The sequence below is a fragment of the Mustela erminea genome, chromosome 4 (assembly GCF_009829155.1).
Source record: "Mustela erminea isolate mMusErm1 chromosome 4, mMusErm1.Pri, whole genome shotgun sequence".
Taxonomy (NCBI): domain Eukaryota; kingdom Metazoa; phylum Chordata; class Mammalia; order Carnivora; family Mustelidae; genus Mustela; species Mustela erminea.
In genome coordinates this window covers 150,090,436-150,116,353 of record NC_045617.1, presented here as the reverse complement: position 1 = coordinate 150,116,353, position 25,918 = coordinate 150,090,436, and the positions used below count along the sequence as shown (strand labels likewise).

General features: G+C 51.0%; 7 non-coding genes across 7 annotated transcripts; 3 read left to right on the top strand and 4 right to left on the bottom strand.

The window, feature by feature from the left end:
* The first annotated feature begins 6,009 nt into the window (after positions 1–6,009).
* On the top strand, positions 6,010–6,081 carry TRNAA-AGC. The gene has a single exon. It is a non-coding gene; the product is annotated as a tRNA-Ala (tRNA).
* A 3,113-nt stretch (positions 6,082–9,194) lies between these two features.
* Positions 9,195–9,266, bottom strand: TRNAA-CGC. The gene has a single exon. It is a non-coding gene; the product is annotated as a tRNA-Ala (tRNA).
* A 2,550-nt stretch (positions 9,267–11,816) lies between these two features.
* TRNAA-UGC lies at positions 11,817–11,888 on the bottom strand. The gene has a single exon. It is a non-coding gene; the product is annotated as a tRNA-Ala (tRNA).
* Positions 11,889–14,133: 2,245 nt separating this feature from the next.
* On the top strand, positions 14,134–14,206 carry TRNAF-GAA. Its single transcript has one exon. It is a non-coding gene; the product is annotated as a tRNA-Phe (tRNA).
* Positions 14,207–15,474: 1,268 nt separating this feature from the next.
* Positions 15,475–15,548, bottom strand: TRNAT-AGU. The gene has a single exon. It is a non-coding gene; the product is annotated as a tRNA-Thr (tRNA).
* A 1,197-nt stretch (positions 15,549–16,745) lies between these two features.
* Positions 16,746–16,818, top strand: TRNAF-GAA. The gene has a single exon. It is a non-coding gene; the product is annotated as a tRNA-Phe (tRNA).
* A 549-nt stretch (positions 16,819–17,367) lies between these two features.
* Positions 17,368–17,440, bottom strand: TRNAF-GAA. The gene has a single exon. It is a non-coding gene; the product is annotated as a tRNA-Phe (tRNA).
* Positions 17,441–25,918: the final 8,478 nt, after the last annotated feature.

Genomic DNA, 25,918 nt, shown 5'->3' with positions numbered 1-25,918 from the left:
CAGTGGGTGTATGTGGGTATGGAAAATGAGGTCTGACAGTATCCCAGGTCGGACTCTATCCGTTTGCATTGAATGAATCTGGCTTTCAACAAACCGTAACTTTAAAGCCTCTTCTGATAGGGTACTAGGGCTGTTTAAACTAGGATCTCCCTTTAAAGAAGCAAAAAGATGCTGTAAAGCATAGTGGGCATTCCAGTTTTAGGTTTTATCCAATTAATGTCTCCCAATAATTTTTGCCAATAATTCAAGGTTGTAATTTTATCTCTATGGATTTGGACTTTTTGTGGTTTAACTGAGGTCCTGTCCATAATGACCCCCAAATATGAGAAAGGTGTGGTGACTTGTATTTTTTTTTTTTCAGAGCTGTAATTAGTTTGTATTTCTCAAATTGCAATGGAAGCATTCTAAATGCATCCTGTAACTGCATGGTGTCAGAGGCTGCCCATAATATACCATCCATATAACGGGTAAGATAAACTTGTGGAAACTGATTTCTAACTGGCTGTGTCATTTTTGCCACATACTCCTGACAGATAGTGGGGCTATTTAACATGCCCTGTGGAAGAACCTTCCACTGATACCGTTTGGCTGGTTCTTTTTTTTTTTTTTCCCTGAAGCTTTTATTTATTTGACAGACAAAGATCTCAAATAGGCAGAGAGGCAGGCAGAGAGAGAGAGAGGAGGAAGCAGGCTCCCCGCAGAGCAGAGAGCCCGATGTGGGGCTCGATGAGGGGCTCTATCCCAGGACCCTGGGATCATGACCTGAGCCAAGGCAGAGGCTTTAACCCACTGAGCCACCCAGGCGCCCCATTCCTGATTTTTTCTTAATTAACAAAAACTGGCGGTGGCTCCTCGGTGGCTCGGTGGGTTGGGCCGCTGCCTTCGGCTGCTGCCTTCAGCGGAGGTCATGATCTTGGGGTCCTGGGATCAAGCCCCACATCGTGCTCTCTGCTCCGCGGGGAGCCTGCTTCCTCCTCTCTCTCTGCCTGCCTCTCTGCCTGCTTGTGATCTCTGTCAAATAAATAAATAAAATCTAAAAAAAAAAAAAAAAAAAAACCCTGGCGAATTCCAAGGACTGTGAGATTCTTAAATATGTCCCTTTTTTATCTGTTCCTCCACTAAGGTTTGCAAAGTAGTAATTTCTCTTGTGTTAAGGGACACTGCTGCACCCAAATGTGTTTGTCCTTCTTCCAATTTAACTTAGTGAGTTCAGGAGCAGCGGCCCTCAGTGAAAAATCTGGGGATCTTCCTTAGGGGAAGGTATAACCAGACAGGCTTCCCACTGGCTTAGTAAATCTCACCCCCAAAGGTTAATGGGTAAGTCTACAATATATGGCTATAAGTAACCCTTTTGACCCTCAGGTCCTTCACAGAAAAGAATATTGGTGCTTTGATGCACATTGCCAGCCTGGCCTAATCCTGTAATAGTAACAGAAGAGGAATTATATGGCCATTTTTTAGGTCAATGTAATGAGCTTATGATAGAGACATCAGCTCCAGTATCAGTTAGACCTGAAAATTCCTTTCCTTGTATTTTAAGATGACAAATTGGTCTATCTTGATAAATTTTCTCAGCTGAACATGCTCCAGTTTTTCCAGTACTTCCAAACCCATTGGAGTTTCTTTATTTTTAGATTGACCCTGGAGATAGGGTAAAAGTAACCACTGGGCAATGCAGTCTCCCTCTTGAAAATGGTATGGAACCATGGTCGTTAACGTCATTGAAATTTCACCAGCATAATCTGAATCAATAATGCCAGTATGAACTAGTACTCCCTTTGAAGGTTACATCTCCCCAAAAGTAACCCAGTGGTCCCCTTTGGTAAAGGGCCATGAATATTAGTTGTAATTTTAATGGGAAGCTTGGCAGGCATTAAAAGATCATCTTTGGGAATGGGGCTATCTAATCCAGCACTACCAGTTGTGGCATGTAATAAATTTAAAATGGTACACTCGTCTGAAAGCTGGGTGTTATGGGAGAATTGGCCCTCTTGTTTTTCAGGGCTGGGAGCTTGCCCTGAACTAAGTTTCCCTGAAGGGGGAATCCATCCTTGCTAACTTTGGAAGGACATTGACTTGCCCAATGATTTCCCTTTTTACATTTGGGACAGAGACCAGGTGTTTCATTTTTTGCATTTTGCAGAGGGAATGCTCCTTTTTGCCTACATTGAGCGTTAGTATGCCCCACTTGCCCACATTTGAAACACTGTCTTTAAATTTTCCTGTGGTCAGAGCAGCCATTGCTTGAGCTAACAAATCAGCTTTATAGGTCTCTGTTCCTACTCCTTGGCATAGCTTAATATAATCTGTCAATGTTCCCTTGCCTTTAAAGGATGGTATCAGTTTCTCACAATCAGTGTTAGCATTCTCGTAAGCCAACAGCTGAAGAATGGTATCCGCAGCCTAAAATTACTTATCTGTCTTTTGACAGCCTCTTGTACTCTTGCAGTAAAATCAGTATAGGTTTCTTTTGGACCTTGTACCACCTTTTGAAAAGAAGAGCACTTCTCTCCTTGGGATTCTGTTCTCTCCCAGGCTCTAAACAGCAACGCTGGAGCTGCTCAATAGCTTGATCATTCATTAGTACCTGGTCTTGCATCCGGGCCCACGGCCCCACACCCATGAGCTGTTCCATGGAAACAGGAACACAACGTACTCTGTTTATGGGCAGCTGCTGTTTTGTTTTTTGGGTTTTTTTGAAGATTTAATTTATTTATTTGACAGAGAGGCAGGCAGAGAGAGGGGAGGCGGGGTGGGGGGGATGGGGGCGAGCAGGCTTCCTGCTGAGCAGGGAGTCCCAAGTGGGGCTCCATCCCAGGACCCTGAGATCATGACCTGAGCCAAAGGCAGAGGTCTTAACACAGTGAGCCACCCAGGCGCCTGACAGCTGCATTTCTGCATGATCTTGCCACCATGTTTTAAATTGTTAAGAACTCACTTGGAGAAAGAACTGTTCTTGCTAACAATGACCAATCAATCGGAATAAGTCGATTGCCTTCTGTGATACCTTGAACTGATTCCCGTTGTAAATGGAGAATTAACTCCATAGTTCTGTACTTCTTGTTTTAGTTCCTTCAATAATTTGAAGGGAAATGGCTCATGTTTGGGCTCATAGACACCATGAGGGTTGTTAGGATCATGTCCTGGAGTGACATGTCCTGTAATAACCACCGGGAAATTAAGATGGAAGTCATCAAGGTCTCCCGCTCGCTGTGCTTCAAGGAGGCCTTTCTGAATAGCTGATAGCATGTATTTTTCCTCTTTTTCACTAAATGGTGCCTCCTTAAAGGACAGTGGAGCCGATGGCAACAGTGCCATTGGCACCTCTTTTTCTGTCATTGGAGGAGGAGGAGGAGATTCCTCTTTATATATTCCTTTCTGACGGCCTTAGTAATTTCTTTCTCATACTGAATGGCATGTTCAGGTTCCTCTTTTTTTTGTTTCTCCTGAACATTCATTATTGCTCTCTGAATCAGGGTTTGTAAGAAGCGAATGAGGGTCCAAGTAGGGCATATAGTAATTAGAATTGGTTTTCCTTTGGTATGCAAAAGTTTTAAAGTATTCAGGATTTGTCTTAGATTTTATTTATTTGTCAGAGAGAGAGGGAGAGCGAGCAAGCACAGGCAGACAGAATGGCAGACAGAGGTAGAAAGAGAAGCAGACTCCCTGGTGAGCAAGGAGCCCCATGTGGGACTCGATCCTAGGATGCTGGGATCATGACCTGAGCCAAAGGCAGTTGCTTAACCAACTGAGCCACCCAGGCACCCCTGGTATGCAAAAGTTTTAACTCATAACCTACTTTTTCCCATGTTTGCACATCTAAAGTCCCTAATATAGGGAACCAAGAGCAATGTTCTTTAATTACCTTTAAAAGCTCCATGAGTTGGCCCTCGCTGACTTTTGCTCCCCCCGCCTTTAGGAGCCTTCTCAGTAAGCAAATATAAGGGCGATAATCGTTTGTGCTCTCTAAACTACCCACACCCTGCGGTAAGTACCCACAACTCACCAGCGGGGAAGAAGGCACAGCCGGGCAAAAACTCACGTTGGGGCGGCTTCTCCTGTTTCAAGTTCCTGATGGGGCACCACTTGCCGCTTCCAGTGGGAGAAGAATGAGGCACAAACAAGCCAGCTGCAAAAGAAAGGGAGCAGGAGAGACAGTCTGAAAAGGTGCTGCGACTCCTCAGTCTTGCTTTTATTAGGTAGAAACAATAGCCCAGAGAAGAGCGGACGAAGTTAGTCACAGGTCTTGTGGACAAACAAGGAGGGGGGTAAAGTTTATAGTTAACCAAGCACAGTCAAAGGACTCATCTAACTTAACCCGCGCTTTTGGGAGGAGAAAGGAGCGATAACGGAAAAGTGAAGCAGGCGCCGCCCGGGGTCGCCCTGAGCGCGGGCGTTTCCAGCGGCTCAGCTTCAAGGTCGTGCAATGTCCCCTCCCCCAAAGGCCTGCTGCCAGTCTGTGGTTTTCTTAAAGCTGTATCTCAATGTGCTTGGTAACTAGTAAAATCTTCCAGGGGTTCTAGTTTAAGTGATACATTGTTCCGCGGGCCAGCTGCTTCAGGGGAAGAGGAAAGAACTACCACCAGCGGGGTGTGTGTGTGTGTGGGGGGGGGGGGGGGGTGAGTCCTCAGACCCCCGCCCGCCGCAGGTCTGCAGAGCCACCTCGGAGCACCAGGGTTTCGGTGGGACTTCACACCAAAGACCTTTGTCATGACCTCTCCCCCTCATTCTTTCCCTTGCATTTTGAACCCTAACAGCTAACAGTCCCGTCAGTGAAATGCCCAAGCAGAAAACGAGGGTTACAGTGTTTCTGAACCGGGCGACGCTCCCACCCGGGGTACACACCACCCCGCCCTTCCCAAAGTGCCAACGCGGCGGCGGCTGCTCCAGATGCTGGACCGCAGCTGCCCAGCCGAAAGCGCTCAGCCGCCTCGGGCTGGGACAGGAGTCATTCAGAGTCACACCATCTTCGCCGAACCAGAGGCATCTGTGGGAAGCACCCTTCAAAGCCCTTACCCTGTCTTCCGAGGGCCTGGAGACCGTGCGGCAGGAACGCGGGCACGGCCACTTTCTACCTTCAGTCCTGTCCCCATCCTACCTGGGCTCTGAGATCCGACCCCAAATCCCTCCTCTCCTGTCCTTGCCCCTCGCTGTCTCTTCTCTCGTCCGTCAGCTTCACGTGTGTCCCGCGGGCGCCCGGCCCGTCCCTTCTCCAGCCCTCCCCACTGGCCCCTCGTCGCTCCCTCGTTTTCCAGGGACTTGCCTTTCCCGACGCAGGCCCCCCGCCCTCTCCTCTCCGGTTCCTCTCCTGCGGGAAGGCTTAGAATTTTCTCCAAAATTCCTATGTAGGTTCACAGCTGCACCCAGTCTTGCCTGGAGGTGGGAAGTGGCGACTTTGCGCCTCGGGACCTGATGACCTCTGCGGGCCGGTGCCGGGGACACTGCTCCCAGCGGCGCTGTGCTTCCCCCGGTGCGCGAGCAGCTCGGCTACAGGCGCTGTAGCCACCGGGGCGTCCGCGTTTGCCGCCGTCGTCCGCCTCGCGGCTACTGTCTTCCGAAGCCGAGCGGCCGCCCGAACTGGCCGCGGTCGCGTCCCCCAACCCGGGCGCCAGAGCGGCCTCCGGGACACGCGCGTGCGGCTCATTTCGGGCCCCGGACCGCGAGTTAAGTACGTCCTGTCGCGCGGCTCCGCGGCGCTCAGCGGGCGCGTCTTGGCGCCCCCCGCGCCCCGCACTACCTAGGGCGGTGAGAGCAGCTGCGTGGGCGGAGCGGGGCGTTTCTGAGAAGCGAGGACCCGAGGACCGACACCGGGTTCCCCGCTCCTGGCGGCGGGAGCTGGGCGGAAGGCAGCCCGGGATGGGAAGAGCCGAGCGCGGGGCGCACTCCCGCGTCTCCGGGAGCCCCTGGGAGATCCGGTGGGCGCAGACTTCGGGGTTGGGGCTAGCACGACGGCCCCGGACGCGGCTCTGGATAAATTCCGGGAGGCACGCCCCGGGCGCCCCTGTCCGCGGGGGTGTAGCTCAGTGGGAGAGCGCGTGCTTAGCATGCACGAGGCCCCGGATTCGATCCCCGGCACCTCCACCGCCACGCGTCCTCGCCCCCGGTGCGGGTGAAGAGGGTGCGGTCCGGCCTTCCGCTTTTCCTTTAAGTTGCTGGCGGTCTGGCTCTGAACCACTTAACACCGTGGCCCTGCCGCGCCTCGGATCTCCCCACCGGCTGCCCCGCACAGCGAAGCCAGAAAGAGCTCGCTCCCCTGACGCACCGTCCGGGGACCGCCGGTTCTGCTTCGCGGCGCCTTCTACCGAGAAGTGGGGAAGGACCAGGCGAAGGGGGCGGCGGGAGGAGGCCCTCGGGAAAATTCCTTTAGATCCCCCACCCCTGTCCCTCGGCTGCGCCCGGGTCGGTGCCCTGCCTGCTGCTCCGGAGACCTCGTCCCGCCCGCACTCGCCCCTGCACCCCGTCTCCGTCCCCGCGGTCGCGCCGCGGCAGGCCCGCGCAGTCACCCGGCCGCAGCGCTGCGGTCCCGGCTTCTTCCTGGGAAGAGGTGTTCAGTGTCCGGCCCAAGCGCTCGCCGTGCCACTCGGAGGCTTCCAAGGCCCCTTGTCCAAACTCAGATTTCCAGAGGAGCCGGAGCAGCGGGAGGCCCTCAGAGCCCAGCCCCGCAGGTTTCAGCAGTCCCCAGGAGCGCGGGGGCGCTGCGCCTTCCCGTGGGACGAACGCTTTGAAGCCCCCTTTCCGTAGGAGGAGAACCTTCTGGTCTCCTAACCCCCCGGTGGAACCGGAGACAGAGAAACGCCGGCCCGAATTGCGGGAGGTTTCCGCGCGGGTGAGGATCCGCGGGGGCCCCGCGCGCCTTCCTCGCGGCTCCCGCCGGCTCCTCCTCTTCTGCTCCCTTCACCACGCCCTGTGTCGCCCCCTCCACTCCCCTCCTCTCCCTCCCGGCGCCAACTGAGCCTCGCCCGGTGAGGGAGAGGAGGGAGAGGACTGGGGAACCGGAGAGGTAGGTGATCGAGAACTTACTGGGGTAGTCGGGAGGGTACAGGTTTCGCACCGGGAGAAAAGTATCCGAGTGGAAACTGAGACAATACAATCGTTTATGGTTACCCCCCCCCCCACACACACACACACACTCCTATTTGGTCACTACCAATTTTGCCAACATGAGGGAAGCTCTATTCTTTGCGCCCCGGTGATGGCTGAGCTTGGAGGCGCGCCTGCCAGCCAGGGTTGGGGTGCGGAGGTTGTTATGAATGGAAAGTGCTTCTGGGAACCGCTTCTTGCTCTGCCTCCAGAAGGCCGCCCTGTACTTCTTTGTGGGTCCTGGAGACAGAAGGTAGAGTCCTCCAGGCAAAACCACAGCCCGGTTTCGGAGCATGCTGCTGGGCTCCAGACTCTGCTATAGCAACCACTGCCGACACACAATTACTGTTTTTTTATTTGGGATGTTTCCTTTTCCCATCTGGATCTAACTTTCCAGAGGCAACCTTTCTGGTTCTGTTTTTTCAGGCCCTTCTTCTAGCATCTCCTGCTGGAAGGGACAGCCAGAAGGGCTGGAGGAGCAGAGACCCCCGTGGAATGATATAGGAAACCCATGATACCGCATCACTAGTTCTAGAAGGAGTGACACATTCAGAGCCCCAGCCTGCAGCCCCCTGTGTCACGGTGGGCCATGCATGCCCACCGTGGTTGAGGCTCTGAGGGTCTAGGGCTCAGCGACTCCCTTCCCCTGGAGAAACGTATCCCACTTGTGGGTGCCCTCGCCCGTTTTGTGGCCAGAGTTCCATTGCTTTATGGTGACTTCTTATCTCTCATAGCTTTTAACAGCTGCTTGGGAGAGTCTCTGAGAGATTCTTCAGGGCGCCATGTGAGATACAACGAGGCCGCAAAGAGCCAGGGGGAAGATCACGCTGGAGAATGGGTGCTTGCCAAAATGGAAGAGGGGGGTCCAAGCTGTTTCCCACTGCTGATGACTCTGTGTCCCAGTCAGGAGGCAAGAGAGTGAGAATCAGAGAGAAGGAAAGCTCATTCCCTTAGCTTTTGCGCTGAAATAATTTAGGCAGCAGCGTGACTACAACACACCTGGACGTGGGTAGCCGGAGATGGCCCGCTGGCGAACGGGCTGTCTGGGGCTTGAGTCCTCAAGGAGATGGAGCTTGTGATGGATCCCTGTTCCCTCTCCTGATCTGAGAGGAACTAGGAGGAACGTGCTTTTAGCTTTTCCAAAGGAGGGAATTTAGATGTCATCTTTTAAATTTGGACTTCGCATTTTAAAGCATCCCTTTCTAATACAGAAGGTAGCATGTAAAGGCTTTGCAAAGGAAAATGGACGATTCTGGCGCATTCACCCAACACACGACGTGCCGAGATCGCTGATAGTCCGTATTCCGGAGTTTGTGCCGTCTCTTTAACAAGTGATGTTTATTTGTTTGTTTAAATACAAGCAACTTATACATTTGTCCTTATTCCCACCCAAACAGCTTTGGCCACATCTTCCTCCAGGACATTCGCTGTGGTGCTGCACAAGGTGTTAATTCAGTTAAAGATCTGGGAACAAAAGAGTTCACGAGGACGCGTGGAAGGTAAGGAATCTAAAACCGTTGTCTGCTGTTTTCTGAGACTGGGCTTCAGCGCGGTGCTCCGTGAACGTTTTGTGTAAACTTCTTGTGAACATCAGTTTAATAGGGAGTCCGCGGAGCCGTGCTCCAGATTCCAGGGTCTTTCCTTTGCGGTCGGGGCGCGCTCGCTCGTCCGAGGCAGCCAGCGGTCTCCCGCTCCCAGAGGATGCTCCGGACGCGCGCGAGGCTGGGTCAGGGTCGCCGCACGCGCGAGGGCCGCGCCCCGCTCCCTGCCCCGCGGAGGCCGGGCTCCCGGCGCGCTCCCGGGGGCAGGGGGTGGGGAGGTGCGGGGGAGTCCCGCGTTGGACCGCGCAGTCCCCGCACAACCTAGGAGACTTCACCGATCTTTTTTCCCCTCTTTTCTGTTGGGGGATTCCGCCGAGCGAGACGGAAAGTGCGCGGTCTGTGAGTGTGGCTGCAGCTTGGTGTTTGGGGCGGCGGGGAGGCTGAGGAGTGCCGCCGTCTTGCTTTTCTCATCTCTTCCGTGAATGTCCGCGTCTTGGGGGGCCCCAGGTCCCACGGAGTAGAAATGACACAATATTGAAAGGAACGCGGTAACCCGCCCGCAAAAAGCTCGGATGGAGGAGCCGGGGGTCGAACCCGGGGCCTCGTACATGCGAAGCACGCGCTCTACCACTGAGCTACACCCCCGCCTGCTCAGGGGGCTCTGGGGATCCTCCATAAATTTGAAGTCGTGTGTGTGGCTCGCGTCCTGTTTCTGTTGGAGAAACCAAACGTGTCCAGCGCGACTAGGTTTCGGGAAGCCCTTCCGTAGTCAGGTGGGACAGGTCGGTCGTGGAGTCTGAGCCTCTTCATGTGAGGTTTGAGTTTCATCAGTTCAAGGCCTGTTGACTCATGGTTTCCTTTTTCCTGTCCCGTATTTCCAGCGCCTACATGGAAGCCGCCGGGAGCTCTCCCCAGAGCGCGTTAGTGTGTGCTCCCGCACACCTCGCCGCCTGCTGCGGGCTCCGCTGGCCCCTGGGAAGCAGGACTGGGGGAGGCGAGCCCGGGCTGCCGCAGGAGAGAGCCTTACCTGTGCACAGTGCCCTGATTGTCTCGCTCTGTCCTAGTCTAAGCAGCCGACTTCGGAGGCTCTTTCAGGGATCTACTAGATCCCTAAGACGCTGAATTTAACAGTGAAAGGGCACGGGAGAAATTTGAGGAACAAGGTAGACTGACACGGGGTTTGGGCTCTCCTTGGAGTCTGACACTTAGTACTTAGGAAGACCCGCAGGTTGGATTGCACGGACGGTGATGACTTTTGCAAAGAATAGTAGATAGGGAGGAAGGGTCAGAGTTCTGCTCGGCTGACGTCGTTACTGGTTGGTTGATTTGTTTTTGCTTTGGGAGCGTAGGTGAAGCAATAAGGGGGAAATGTATAGTTTGGGTTTGGACAGGACATAACTTATGTGTCTGCACCATAGCTCCCTGAGGACGTCTGCGGAGGCCATTACAGTCGGAGTCTGGAACCCTGCAGATACTTCTGAACCTGAATTTCCGACATGCAGGTGCCTGGGAGGAGAGGGCATGTTAGAAGTGCCTGGAGCAAGGGCTTAAAGTTCTCCATCAAAACTGGTAGATAAGGAACTTATTACTTTTGTTTTTTTTAAATGAGAGTGCCTTAAATAAATGGTTCTTTATTAAAAAAAAAAAAAGAGAGAGAGAGAGAGAGAGCGCCTTGGGGGCTCAGTTGGTTAAGTGGGGGGTCTTCGGCTCAGGTCATGGTCCCAGCATGGTGGGATCGAGTCCCACATGGGGCTCCTTGCTCTGCAGGGAGCCTGCTTCTACCTCTGCCTGCCTGTGCTCTCTCTCTTTGTGACAAATAAATAAAATCTTCAAAAAATTAATAAAAATGAGAGTGCTTCTAGACTGATCTCATTTTAAAAAAAGATTTATATTCCTTGTTGTGGTCTTAAATTTCCCTTGGAACACCAGTCAAAGTCCCGTTTCATACCATCAGCTTCCAGATGAGGTGATCATCTCTGCTTTGCCCCTCGTTGCCAATCTATGACTATTTAGTTATAGAATGCTACGTATCAAACTTCTCAAAACCAAGTGACTTTAAATAACCATCAATTACATTTGCTCATAATTCCCAGGTGCAGAAAGTTTGGCCGGGCCTCCCCTGCCCTTTGGAGTTGGGGCTGCTCATTGCCCTTGGCGGAGCTGGTAGCGGGACTGGACTCGAAGGTCAGAAGGTCATAAGAACCTCCGCTGCAGGGTATCAGAGCTACCCTGTGTGGCTTCCCGGTCCCTTTGCTGACCCCGGTTCTAGCTCGGGCTTTCTCCTAGCCTGGGGGATCTCATTGCAGTCAGACTCCCCACAGAGCGCCTTCGGAGAGGGGCTATTTCAAGAGAAACCAAAGCAGAAACTGCACTTACAGCATCTGTTCGAGGAAACCACATCGGTTCCTCTCGTCCCCAGAGGACCGCCTTTGAGCAGAAATACTGTCCATAGGGAGGGTCTCCTGCCTCCAGCACACTCGGAGTGCAGAACAGCTGTTCTCAACATTTTCAGGGATAGTGAATGGAAGGGAACAGGAGCTGGCTGACTTTTAGAAGCCAAGACCTGTCTGTTATGTGGATTTATCTGCAAGCGAAGCGTTCTCTACTGTAGGGGACGAACATTAATTTGTCTCCAAAATTAAAGCAGACCGATGATGGGATTTTCCTTACTTTGTCATTTTTCAGGTTCTTACAGGAAAAACAAAAGTCCGTGTTTGAATTCATGTGTTCTGTTTCTGGTATGTAATAAAGGACCCGGAGAGTCATTTGTCCGAGGCATTCAGCTTGCAGTCCAAAGTGTTTTCCAGACACAAGTGGACTCTCACATCACCTGATTTTTCTCATGCCCTTGTCTTTAGGATTAGCTTAAAGAAATCGCTCTGGTCTCCCTCTCTCTCTCCCCTCTTCCCCCTCTTCCCTCCCCTTCTCTCCACTACCCATCCCTCCTCGCTCCCTCTCTCTCCCTCTTACTGTGGCTCTTCCTTAAGTCCTATTGTAAACTGGTGGTCCGGGTGACACGACTGGTTGCATTTGCAGATGTCAAATAAGCCTTTCGTTCTCCTTTCTTCCTTCCGATGTCACACCAATCACTTTTAAACAAAGAATTAGCAAAAAACAAAAACGGAAAAGATTTGGCATTCCAGAAGGACTGTACAGATGTGGAGCACATTGGTGCTAGGAAAAAGAAAGCACCTTTGGAGGTGCTGGGCATCGAACCCAGGGCCTCATGCATGCAAAGCACGCGCTCTACCACTGAGCTACACCCCCAGGCAAAGGCTGCTTCTTCTGTGATATATTAAGAAATATAACTCTCTTCTGTATTCTTTGGCAAGGCTGTGTGTGTGTGTGTGTGTGTGTGTGTGTGTGTGTGTGAGAGAGAGAGAGAGAGAGAGAGAAAATTTATTCTCTTAATGGTACTAGTTCTACAATTTCTAAATGGATTTTTTTTTTTTTTTTTTTTTTTTTTTTTTTTTTTTTTTGCTAGACTCAAGTATATAGTAAATTCTAAATCCAAATTGATACCATTCCAGCTCCCAGGTTCTTCCCAGCTGGGGTCAGTCTTCTCTAAGAGCTTCTTACTATCCTAATGCCTGTATTTTGTCTTGTTTTGTTTTTGACTACTATTCTTCGGAGAGTCTCAGGTTGGGAGTTTCACTTGTGTTCATTCTTTTTCTCTATGGTGTCCTTCTCCTCCACAGATCACTCTACCTAATCTGCATTGACCGTCTTGTCTGTACTGACCTCTTCAAGTGTCATTGGTCTGTGATTACTCTCTTCGTTCACTTTCTACACTGAACCTTGCCTTGCTCACCAGCCCTCTTCAACACCAGGATATCTTCTCCAGAAAACCAAGGAAGCACTTGACAGCCTATGTGCAGAATGAAAATGATTATTGCTTATTTCCAACTGTGTTGTGTCCCTCATTCCGTATCTTGAGAAATAGTCTTCACCCTGCAGATGGCTGGCAAATCTAGAAAAGAAAAAGGAAGAGGGAGGGAGAGAAGTAGAGAGGAAGAAAATGTTTAAGTTCAATTTCCTTCCCTCTCCCTGCCTCTCCATTCCCAAGCAACCACTGACCTAATTCCCTGTCACTGTAGTTTAGTTTGCATTTTCTGACGTTTTATACAAATGGAACCATATCATATTTACTTTTTTGGTTTTACTTCTTTCACTCATCATAATTGTCTTGAGATCACCCATGTTTAATGGATCAGTGGTTCATTCCATTTTGTGCTGAGTAGTACTCCGTGGCATGGACAGACCACAACTGGTTTATCCGTTCACCCATTTATGGTAAGCCTTTGGGTTGTTCCAGTTATTGGTGATTACAAATAAAACTGATGTGAATATTTGTATACAAGAATTTGTATGCGCATAACAGTTTTAGTTCTTTTCCATTGGATACATACTTAGAATTTGCACGGCTGGATCATGGGGTTGGTACACCTACAACTTTTTAAGAAACTGTCAAACTGTTTCAAAGTCCTCCTCTTCATTTCTGCTGATGGTGTATGAGTTTCATTTCCTCTGCATTCTTACCAACATTTGGTATGGCTGGCATTTTTAAAATTTTAACAACTCTTATAACTGCAATGATCTATCATTATGGGCTTAATTTGTATTTCCTTAATGACTGATGTTGTGCGTCTTTTGTTTCTTTGCCATCCTTATATCTTCATTGACATCCTCTGCTTAAATATTCTGATATTTTATTTTATTATACAAAATTTTATTCATTTATTTGTCAGAGAGAGAGAGAGAGAGCGAGAGAGTGCACAAGCAGGCAGGGGCAGAGAAAGAAGCAGAGAAAGAGCAGGAATCCCAATGTGGGACTCAACCCCAGGACTCTGGGATCATGAACTGGGCCAAAGGCAGCAGCCTAACTGACTGAGCCACTCAGGCATCCCTATTTGGGTATCTTAAATCAGGTTTTCTTATTGTTGACAATTAAGAGCCCTTTATATATAATAGCTGTAAATCCTCTATCAGATATATGGTTTGCAAAGGTTGTCTCCCAGTCTATGACTTGCCTTTCTGTTCTTTTAAACATGCTTTGCATAGAGCAGGCAGGATTTAACTTTTTTTGATGAGGTTAAATTTATATAATTTTATGCTTTCATTGTCATATCTACAAAGTATTTGTCTGACCCAAGATCACAAAGATTTTCTCCTGTGCATGGGACCCTGTGAAATTTTTTCTTTGGTTTCCTTAGTTTTCTGAGATGTATCTGGGTTAACTGGCAGGATGAGGAAGAGAGGAAAGGCTTTATGTTTTGGAACCCTGTTACCTCTCTTGTGTCTTACTCCTCCACCTACCATCCCCCGCAGCCAGGAACTGGGTCCAAGCGCTACGGGTGGAAGATAAGATAATAGATGCCCCCCAGTTTCTGAGTGGATAATGTACTGGTTGTTTCAACAGCAGCATTTAAAGAATCTGGAATCCCCTAAAATAGAAGATGAAAACAATCCCAAGTATTGAAAAACAAATATCGGAAAGGTACACTTCCAAGCAGCCGAAATAGCTCAGTTGGGAGAGCGTTAGACTGAAGATCTAAAGGTCCCTGGTTCGATCCCGGGTTTCGGCAGGCTGAGTAGCTTTTGTCCACCTCAGAGACAGCCAGCCTGCCACCCCGAGACCTATTTTTGCCATCTTGAAACTCGACAATAATTACACCTTGAATCTGTGTTTTGTAATCGATGTTCAAGGGGACAGCCGAACAGGCATCTGGACAAAGGAAAGGACGGCAGTATGCGCGTCCGGCTTTCGTTGCTTTTCCTTCTCCAGACAGCGATCGCCTGGCCCCGTGAATCTTGAGGTGTGAAATGAAGGTGAACAGTAACATTCCTGCTGATAATTTACAAGTGGAGTCCACTTAATGAGAATGACATTAAACCAGCAAGTGAAAAATAAATTAACAGTTCGAGAGAGACCAAGGAAGGGGAAAAACTTTATATTTTATTACCACTTTTAAGGGCACTTTCCCTCTCCTTTAAAAATAAATTCATACATTCATTCATTCGTTCGTTTGCTGGGTCACAGGGACAGCCAAGAGGAGAGTCGATGTCATGGTGAAAGCCACAAACCTGTTTACATGTGCCCCCAAGAGCCACCGCATTATACCTCAGATTCTTACTGCACAAGAATCGAAGTGAGGCCTTGGCCCATCGCAGCAGATTCTGGATTTCCGTTAGTGCTCTGCCGGGGTCAGCCCCGATTTTACACCCGCGGAGGGAGGGCCAAGTCTGATGCGGGGTGCAGCGGGTGGCCAAGACCCGCGCAGGGCCAAGCGGACGGTGGGCCACAGACTTCTGTGCTGTTTAGAATGAGGGACCTTCCATTTTCATTTGGCACTGCGAGCCCGATGTAACCCGTGCAGATCACCAGCCATCAACATACACATCTCTTGGATTCAGTACATCTACCCCATGGCCACCCCAGGGTCCGCACACACCCGCAGCTGAGTTATGATCTCCTGAGCACTGGCAAGTATTGTGTTAAAGTCATGTTCGCAGTTACCCTCTGAACTCGGGGTTGGAATATCCGAGATAACATTGCCCTGAAAATCCCAAGGGAACTCGTGGTTTGTATTTACAAAAAGACGCATCAAGAAAACAGAGTAGCATGCTAGTGTCCCCTTACTGCTCCCCGCTTTCCCGCGGCAGTCTTGCTTTGTGCGTCTATACCAGAATCAGTGCCATTTTGCTTGCAAGATGTTGGGATACTACCTGTTACGTCCAAAGTCGGGGCTGGAGGGGTGACGGTTGAGGTCGAAATGGAACCAACAAGTCCAAGTTTAAGAAAACCGGCAAAACGCCTCTTTGATTAGCAAGAAGCACGTACCCGTAGCTGCCCAGGCCCCACTGGGATTCGAACCCAGGATCTCCTGTTTACTAGACAGGCGCTTTAACCAGCTAAGCCACGGAGCCACGTCGGAAGGATGCTGGGATTCCCGCATCCGAGGTGGATTTTGCCGCGCAGCTGTGTTTCTGAGCAGACCCACCCCTTCTTGGTTCTGCCCAGAGCAACCCGGACGGGAGCAACCGTGGCCCGCACACCCGCCCAGTGGTCTTCTCGCCTTGCGCTGCACAACCTCGTGGCAGTTGGCTCGGATTCTCGAAGCGGCCTCCAGGACGCGCGCGCAGAGGGAGGCCCGAGGTGGGGGCGAGTCCCCAGGCCCCGCGGCGTCCCTGCGGACCAGGTCCTGCGCCTCCCGGCGTCCTGCGTCGTGGCGCGGGGCTCCTCCTCTGCTCCCGGGGTCCGAGCCGCCGCCACCAGCGCTCGGCGGGGCTGCAAGGACGCGAGTTGCCCCGGACCCAGGACCCCAGACCACCGGGAGCTAAACGGAGACGGGCGGGGGGGCAGTACCACGGTCTTCTTTCGGCCCCGCAGGGTGGTTGGAGCCCGGCAGCGGGGCGTCTACCCCCTGGTGTTGAAAAACCCAGAGGAGACCCTCCCCGTCATCCTCGGCTGTTGCGCGGGGTCGTCTACCAGATGAAGACCGCAGGAGGGAAGTGGCGGGCGCGTGTCCTGCTCCTGCCGCCTCCTCTCCCGTGAAGTTCGCCTGCGACGGGCGCTGCCGCCTTGTCTGTTCTCACTCCGGGGGCAGCTGCTCTCCGGCGGGTTGGGTGACGAGTGACTCGCCTGGCCGTGTTCATGTAGATTGTTTTCCTGCGGCGAATGTGCGCCGTCCTTGGATTCCGTTTCTCGGCATTTTGGGAGATAATGAGACGAAAAGAAGAGGAAAAGGACGAACCTCAAGAAGTCTTTCCTTTGGTTTCCTTCGTTCTCCGAGCGGTGCGTGGGTCCGCTCACAGGATGCGGAGGAGAGAAAGGCTGCGGGGCTGGACCTCACCGCCGCGCCCCCCGCCCCCCTCCTCCGCCTGCGCGCGGCCCAGACGCTGGCACCGCCGCCCTCCCTCGCCCCCTGCTCCACCTGCACCCCCCCCCGGCGCCGGGAACTGGACCGACCTGCGCCCACGGGGCCTCCGAGCCTGTCCGGGTCGGCACACATACCGCCCAGCCGGACGGTCACACTTAGGGCATCCAGAACCCCGCGCGAAGGCTGAACCCGGTCCGCGGAGTGCAGGGGTGGGGGAGAGGCAGGGAGAGGGCGTGCGGGGGCGGCCGGAATAGCTCAGTTGGGAGAGCGTCAGACTGAAGATCTGAAGGTCCCTGGTTCAATCCCGGGTGCCGGCAGGCGGGCGTTTTGGCCGCTGCCCGGGTGGTTGCGCCCAGGACTGTAAACGAAGGGACATGCCCGCGGGCCAACAAGACTTAATAGTTGCACAGTGAAGTCCGAATTTCATAAATTCCGCCTCTCACAATAGGCTCTGTTTTTACACAATTTTACACGGTTTTTACAGTTTTGGAGTAGTCACTGTCGCCAGCTTGGGCCGCACTCACACCCGGCGCACTTTGCCCCGCTGTTTGCGGGCTGCAGCCCCGCGCTGCTCGGACACGGCCTGTGGCGCTCCCTCCGCACCGCCTCGCGCGCGCCACTTGCTGCGGCGACAGCGACGGGTCCCCAACGTCATCAGGGTCCGGTGCGTGTCCGCCCGGAGCGTCTGCTGCTTTCCTTCCCCCCGGGGCTTACACGACACGGGGGAGGAACAAAAGAGGGCAGCCACCGCCAGTCCCTCGGTCAGGGGCCGTGCAGTCAGCGCTGTAGGATGGCTGCGTCCATGGACCTTGTTACCGGCCCCGGGCTCCCGGGAGCCGCAATCACCCGGGGCCAAAACGCCCGCCTGCCGGCACCCGGGATCGAACCAGGGACCTTCAGATCTTCAGTCTGACGCTCTCCCAACTGAGCTATTCCGGCCGCCCCCGCACGCCCTCTCCCTGCCTCTCCCCCACCCCTGCACTCCGCGGACCGGGTTCAGCCTTCGCGCGGAGTTCTGGATGCCCTAAGTGTGACCGTCCGGCTGGGCGGTATGTGTGCCGACCCGGACAGGCTCGGAGGCCCCGTGGGCGCAGGTCGGTCCAGTTCCCGGCGCCGGGGGGTGGCAGGTGGAGCAGGGGGCGAGGGAGGGCGGCGGTGCCAGCGTCTGGGCCGCGCGCAGGCGGAGGAGGGGGGCGGGGGGCGCGGCGGTGAGGTCCAGCCCCGCAGCCTTTCTCTCCTCCGCATCCTGTGAGCGGACCCACGCACCGCTCGGAGAACGAAGGAAACCAAAGGAAAGACTTCTTGAGGTTCGTCATTTTTCTCGTCTTTTTGTTCCTTTGTCCCATTATCTCCAAAAATGCCGAGAAATTTTGATGAGGGGGAACAGTAACTTTGAACCCCAACTGAGCAAATGTTATCCCCAAAGATATTTCCATTCTTCTAATTATTAGTCGTAATAATAATTGGACTCAACTATTTATACTTTAATTTCATTTTTAAAAGTGGAAATTTTTTCTCTGTTTCATAGAAGTACCTATATCCTTGATTTTGCCATGTGACCTGCAAATTCTAAAATATTTACTTTTTGGCCATTTACTGAAAAAGTTCGCTGAAACTCCTGCTCCAGTGGACTATCTTCTTGGAGTCCTTGTGTTGGTGAGGAGAGAACAGCCTCTTCCCAAAAAGTCCCTGCAGTGGCCATGCTCTGCTGTGCAGGAGTGGCCGATGTAGGTGCTATGGTAAAAATGACTCCCTGAATCCCCTTGTGGTGATGGGATGTGGGAGGGGCTGGGTGTATCTATTCCAACCGGGGGTCCTGGGTCCTGGGAAGTACCTATGGGGCAGATTCAGGGATTCAAATAGATGTGCAGTAAGGTAAGCCTGATTCTATCCGTCACACAACGTGTATAAACCACCTCTCCGACCGGGAGACCACAGTGGCATCCTGTGTTCCAGGATTAATGTCAGCTCAGAGTCGTGTTCAGTATTCTCCACACATTCTGTCTCCAGCAGTTGCCTTGGTGAGTGGACTTTCTTTGGGGAAGGCTGGAGCAGAAGTGTTCGCCGTATACGTTTTTCATTGTGTACCAAGTTCCCTTCTCACATGGAGCCAGGCTCCTCTTCATTCAAGGAGGCCTGGACTGGATTCCTGCACGCGAGGTATGAAGTGGGGAAAGGCCAGCTGGAAGCCATGAGTCCTCTAGGTGCCAAAATAATAGATACAAAGGACATTGCGGTTCTGGAAGAATTCTCAAGACAAGTGCCATCAGCAAAGACATGAAAGCTGGACAGGGACGTGGTTCTTACCACATGTCCACTCAGCTTGCCTGCCGGTCTGTGCAGAAGACAGAGCGTCACGGAGCGTGGCAGAGAGTCATTGTGAATTTAAGGAAGCAGGGATTTTGGTTCCGGCTGCCGTCCCAGCGACAGTTCCATCACTGGGACAAATCGGTGGGTCGCTGCTGCTTCAGGCACAGCTTTTGCTGTAAAACATAGTTCGCTCTTTATACAGCTAGAAACTGGGCACTGTTTGGGGCTGAATTCTGTCTCTCCAAAATTGTATATTGAGGTCCCAACCCACAGGATCTCAGCCTGGGACTGTATTTAGAGATGGGACCTTTAAAGAGATGATTAAGGTAAAAATGAGGTCATATGGGTGGGCCCGAATCCAGGGTGACTCCTGCAAGGGCTTCATCCCTGTAGGAAGGGAGGCAAGGGCACAGACAACGTGCCCACCGAGGAGAGACTTGACGGCACAGCAAGGTTGCCTCAAGGAGAGAGGCCTGGAGAAACCAGACCTGCTGACATCCTGATCTTGGACTTGGAGCCTGTAGAACTGTGAGAAAATGACTTCTGTTGGTTAAGCCGTGGAATGTCTGGTGTTTTGCTCCGGCAGTCGTGGTAGCAGAGCCACACAGGCATCACACAGGGCTTGTCTTTGGTCAGCAGGGCCAGGAAGTATTTGGAGTTCTAGCATTCTTCTGTAAGTGAATCACAAGACAGACCCTTGGGATTCGGGGGCGAACTATGGCGTCCTCTGCAAATTATTATGCTCTTTAAAAACTAGTTTCTAGCTTGTTGCTGGCTGTGGGAGAGCACAAGTCGCCAAGTTACAATTAGCGTCGGGCTTCCAGGCGTGGCTCGGTCTTGCCTAATCCGAGCCGTAACGCGGGCCATGCTGAGCAGCACTCGTCACGGGGCAGAAATCGGAAATCTGAGCAGCTGTCTCTGTGGAAGGTCTCCAGTCAACAACGCAACACGGCCATCCTCGAGGATGGTCCAGAATTGGAACTGGCCACCTCGCCGGATTCTCAGGCCGGGAAGACCAAGTCCCAAGTCGGAAAGCACCAGAGCTGTGGGGGAAACACATTCTGAACACGTGTACACATTCTCTAAAAGCTTGTGAGATGCGAGATGGCAGATTTCTGGAGCCCACGACAACATTCTGTCCAGCATTCCGTGCAACTGTCACAAACCCCGAGTCTGCATATGCCATCATTCCACAGGGAGCCGGCGACACCCCCGCGTCAGGTTCACGACGTTTGGCCACGACCATTTCAGAGGGTCAGACCGTGTGTATTTTCACCCAAATAGATACTTGCCCTGGTATCGATTTGCCTCTACCCCTTGCGATGCTCCCTCAAAACCACCACCCACGAGTTTACAGAATGTCTTCTGTTCCACGGCATCCCACGGCATTGCTTCTGAGATAATAAAACCATTTTACAGCAAAGGAAGTGTGGCAGTGCACTAATATTCCGGAGTTTGCTGGTCTTGCCATGTTGCCATCACTCATAAGCGAGCAACTGGCCGGACGGGACGCGGGAACAACCTTTCAAACACAGGGTGTGGTACCAGTGCACAGACAGCCTCCCCGCGAGCGAGGGTAAGACATCGGAGAGGTGGGAACTGCTCTGAACCAGGGACCGGTTTATGGCGCTGTAACTCTGTCATCAGGACTCAGGGGTGCAGGAATCAGAGGGAGGAAATGGGCCTCAGTCCTGCTGTGGAACTGATGGCCTCGGGAACATCATGCTCTTGGTCGGTGGCCCTGCTAACCTTCGCTGGACTCCAAAGCCTTTACGTGTGTCCTCCAGTGCTCTCTGTGATCAGAGCTGCTGTGACAGCACAGTTTCATGCAGCCGGGGAGCCTGCGTCCGACGGGGTGCCAGGGCCGACTTGAAGCCATGAAATCCCTGCATTCCTTACGCCGTGCAGGAGCTGGTGGGGAGGATGTGGCCTGTCATGGAGGGATGGCAGTTCTTTATGAGGAATGCTGAGTACCTTTCCCGCATCGGGTGAGGCTGGGGGACCTGTTGTGGGTTCACTGCCCGTTTCTCAACCTGGGAAGCACCGAGTCGATAGAAGGAGTGATTAGTTCTTTCCTGTGGGGCACCCGGTCACCTTGCTCAGGAAGAGCCCGTGCATGTCTCACTCTGTCTGGTGACTGGACGGGGGTGGGGGTGGGGTGGGGGGTAGGGTGGGGACCGACACCAGGCGGGTTTGCTTCTCGGTCTGCAGCTGTGGCACTGAGCCGGTGCAGTTGCAAAAGCAAACCGGTTTCAGAGACGACGGACTGAGACTCTTCCTGTTTCTTCCTCCCCCTGCTCTTTTCCTTTCGTGGCCTCCGTATATCGCCAGTGGACGAGTGTCCTCAGGCGTGATCTAACGCTGCCGTGCCTGTGGCCTCGGGTTCAGGAGACCCTGCACGAACCAGAGCTCCCTGTTCCGTTTCCTTCACTCAGATGTTCCTCGGAGGACGGGCCTCGCCGGTAATGATGGGGCCCGTGGCGTTGAAATGGGTCCGGGGCAGAGGCAGTCCACGGAGGGCATGGATCTAGCTTTGATAGGAGCAGGGGAAAGTGAGTAAACTGATAGGGAGAGGGGGAAGTGAGAAAGGTTTGTCTGAGCTGGTTTGAGAGACTGAAGGGAAGGGCAGGGATGGCGGGGCCAGGCGGGGGCTCTTCCCGTCCTGCTCCCGACCACCGACCACCGAGCTGTGCTCTCTGATGATCCGAGAGTTCAGAAAAATACTGTCCCAGCTGACTTCCGTATTTGCTGCTGGTCTCCGTGGAATGAGTATAAAAGTGGAGAAAAGGGCTTGACAAATGCAGACTCTCTTACTAGCTTTGAGCCCCAAGTGCACGACCCGGGGAGCGGGAGCGTCCCGCCGTGTGTGGCTGTCGGGCCGCCGGCGCAGCGAGGAGAGGAGGAGAGCGCATGCAGAGCCGCAGGCCGGCGGAGGGAGGCGCAGCTCGGTTTGCAGCCGGGACTCTAACAGAAGGGCAGACTGTGTGCGGTGAGTATCCCCCAGGATTGACCTAGGGGAACACTGACTGAAAGCGGCGGCTTGGTCGTCTCAGCATCTCCTACAAAGAACAGTACATTTGCAGAGAAATGACAGGCCAGAGGGAAGCCGTTTGAGGCTCTAAGGGTAGAGAACTGGGAAGGTAGATCCACCGGAGGAAAGTAATGGAGGAAGGTTTGTTTGCAGATTCCTCTGGGGCCTCTCTGGGCTGATGAGTCTCAGTCTCCTGTAAGAGGAGAATTTATGTCCTGACTTGAGTCAGAAATGGGAGATAGACAGACCTTTTCTTGTGTTTGCTACTTCTTAACTGCTTTCTGTTCAAAGTAATTTTTATGTCAGAATGCGATATTTTGGGTGGCAAATTTTGGTTTCCTTCCCTTCCCTTGTCTTATCTAATGGGACCATTTTATGGCAGGTGGTATTTTAGGGTTAATTTGTCAACTAACCCAAAAGCATATGAAGACCTAAGAAGTTACAAGTGTGCTTTTTGTATCTTTTTTTAAAAAAGACTTTATTTGTTTATTTGACACAGAGAGACACAGCGAGAGAGGGAGCACAGCAGGGAGCCCGATGTGGGGTTCTGGGATCACGACCTGAGCCAATGGCAGTCGCTTAATGACTGAGCCACCCAGTGTCCCATGTCTTTTTGTGTCTTGTTATACTTAAATGCTTTTAATTAAGTCCATTTTACAAATTTACAGTTTAACATTGGTAGCTAAATTAGAATTTTAGAATTATGTCATTTATCAAAGCAGGAAAGACTAACCAATGGAAAAAAGACCGTCTCTTCAATAAATGGTGCTGGGAACATTGTACAGCCACATGCAGAAAAATGAAACTGGACCATTCACTGAGTCCATACACAAGGATAAACTCAAACTGGATGAAAGACCTCAATGTGAGACAGGAATCCATCCAAATCCTAGAGAACACAGGCAACAACCTCTTCCACATCAGCTGTAGCAACTTCTTGCAAGACATGTCTCTAAAAGCAAGGGAAACAAAAGCAAAAATGAACTTTTGGGACTTCATCAAGATAAAAAGCTTTTGCACAGCAAAGGAAACAGTCAACAAAACCAAAAGAGAACCTACAGATTGGGAGACGATAATTGCGAATGACATATCAGATAAAGCCCTAGTACCCATTTTGGGTATAGAACTTACCAAATTCAACACCCAATGAACAAATAATCCAATCAGGAAATGGGCAGAGGACACAAACAGACATTTCTGCAAAGAAGACATCCAGATGGCCAACAGACACATGAAAAAGTGCTCCACATCACTCGGCATCAGGGAAATACAAATCAAAACCACAATGAGATCCCACCTCACCCCAGTCAGAATGGCTAAAATAAGTCAGGAAACGACAGATGCTGGCGAGGATGCGGAGAAAGGGGAACCCTCCTACACTGTTGGTGGGAATGCAAGCTGGTGCAGCCACTCTGGAAAACAGCATGGAGGTTCTTCAAGAAGTTGAAAATAGAGCTGCCCTATGACCCAGCAATCTCACTACTGGGTATTTACCCTAAAGATACAAATGTAGGGATCCAAAGGGGCACGTGCACCCGAATGTTTATAGCAGCAATGTCCACAATAGCCAAACTATGGAAAGAACCTAGATCAACAGATGAATGGATAAAGAAGATGTGGTGTGTATTTACAATGGAATACTAGGCAGCCATCAGAAAATGAAATCTTGCCAACTGCAACGATGTGGATGGAACTAGAGGGCATTATGCTGAGCGAAATAAGTCCATCAGAGAAAGACAATTATTGTACGGTTTCACTCATACGTGGAATTTAAGAAACAAAACAGAGGATCATAGGGGAAGAGAGGAAAAAATAAAACAAGACAAAACCACAGAGGGAGACAAACAGTAAGAGACTTTTAATCTCAGGAAACAAACTGAGGGTTGCCGGAGGGGAGGTGGTTGTTGGGACGGGGTAACCGGGTGATGGACATTAGGGAGGGCACTTTATGTAATGAGCACCGGGTGTTACATGCAACTGATGAATCACAGAACTCTACCTCTGAGACTGATCATACATTATATGTTAATTGAATTTAGATTTTATTTTTTAAAAAGATTTTATTTATTTGCCAGACAGACAAGCAGGCAGGGATGGGGGAGGGAGCAGGCTCCCTGCTGAGCAGAGAGCCCAATGTGGGGCTTGATCCCAGGATCCTGGGATCGTGACCGGAGCTGAAGACAGAGGCTTTAACCTGCTGAGCCACCCAGACGCCCTGAATTTAGATTTTAAAAAAGAAAATTCAAAAACTTACATCATTTATTTATTAAAGAATGTATTTATTAAGGATTTTATTTATTTTGCTTGAGAGAGAGAGGGAGGAAGAGAGCACAAGCAGGGGGACCCCAGAGAGAGAGGGAGAAGCAGCTCCCCACTCAGCAGGGAGCCGAACTCAGGGCTGGATCTCAGGACCCCAGCATCATGACCTGAGTGGAAATTAGATGCTTAACTGACTGAGACATCCAGGCACCCCTATGTAATTTATTTTTCAACCTAGTTTATTGAAGGCTAAACTAAATTCTTTTTGACTTTTTTTTTTTTTTTTTTTGGTCAAAAAGCAGTAGTATCTCAATATGATGAGAATAGAAATGATTGCAAAAAATGAAGACCAAAATTGGGCCTGCTGGTTTTAGGTGGAAATGTGGTCTTTCATAGGTTAAATTGGGCTTTCCAGTCTTCATTGATGTGCATTCATTGAAGTGCACTCGGGGGTATTTGCAGAAAAGCGTTGGCTAATCAAGCAACAAAGTCATTAAAATAAGTTACGTTAACACCAAAACATGAAATATATTCAAAACTAATGGAATATTTTGAAAGGAAGATTGAATCTAAGATCAGATATTTACTATTTACATAATATTTTATTTATTATTACTTTTAAAAAGATTTTCTTTATTTATTTGACAGAGATCTCAAGTGGGGGGTGGGGGGGAAGCAGGCTCCCTGCTGAGCAGAGAGCCTGATGCAGGGCTTGATCCCAGGACCCTGAAATCATGACCTGAGCTGAAGGCAGAGGCTTAACCCAATGAGCCACCCAGGCACCCCCATAATATTTTATTTTACATAACTTTTAAAATTTTACATAGTTTTTACATTTTACATAATAATTTTACATAATAACATTGTTTTACAATATTTTACATAATAACATTTAGTGATGCAGGCTGTTAAAAAATCGTACTTTATTAAAAACTGTGATTGCCAAGACATTAGCCAAAGGTTGCATCAAAGATGTCCTAGAAGTGGTGAATGAACATATGGCAAAATAAAATAAAACAAAGTGATTTAGTATCCATACCAAAGGATACCAAGAAAGAAGTTATTGATGAAGCTGGGTTTTCATAGCTGAATTTTTATGACCTTAGTTTTTGTCTGCTTTCAGTTTTTAGTATTCTAATCTCGGTAGTGGACTTACCCTTCATTTAAGAATTTTTTTTTAAGATTTTATTTATTTAACAGAGAGAGATGACAAGTAGGCACAGAGAGAGAAAGAGAGAGGAGAGAGAGAGAGAGAGAGAGAGGAGGAAGCAGGCTCCCTGCCAAGCAGAGAGCCTGATGCGGGACTCGATCCCAGAACTCTGAGATCATGACCTGAGCCGAAGGCAGAGGCCCAACCCACTGAGCCACCCAGGCGCCCTCATTTAAGAATGTTAAACACTGGGGACGCCTGGGTGGCTCAGTGGGTTGAGCAGCTGCCTTCGGCTCAGGTCATGATCCCAGCGTCCTGGGATGGAGTCCCACATTGGGCTCCTTGCTCGGCAGGGAGCCTGCTTCCTCCTCTCTCTCTCTCTCTCTCTCTCCTCTCTCTTTCTCTCTCTGTGCCTACTTGTCATCTCTCTCTGTTAAATAAATAAAATCTTTTAAAAACATTTTTAAATGGACTCACAAACAGATCAGCTAGCGCAGTTGATGGATGTGTGATAGCCCCGTTTGGATGGTGCAGTTTGGGTACCGAGCTCTTTATCCGAAAGGGGGATAGATTACAAAGTCTGAAGGACCAGTTGGTTTTGAGGTACTCCCGCGATTATGGTTACGTGTGTAGTACACGTTCAAGCGTCTGGGTTGGAGAAGCCTGA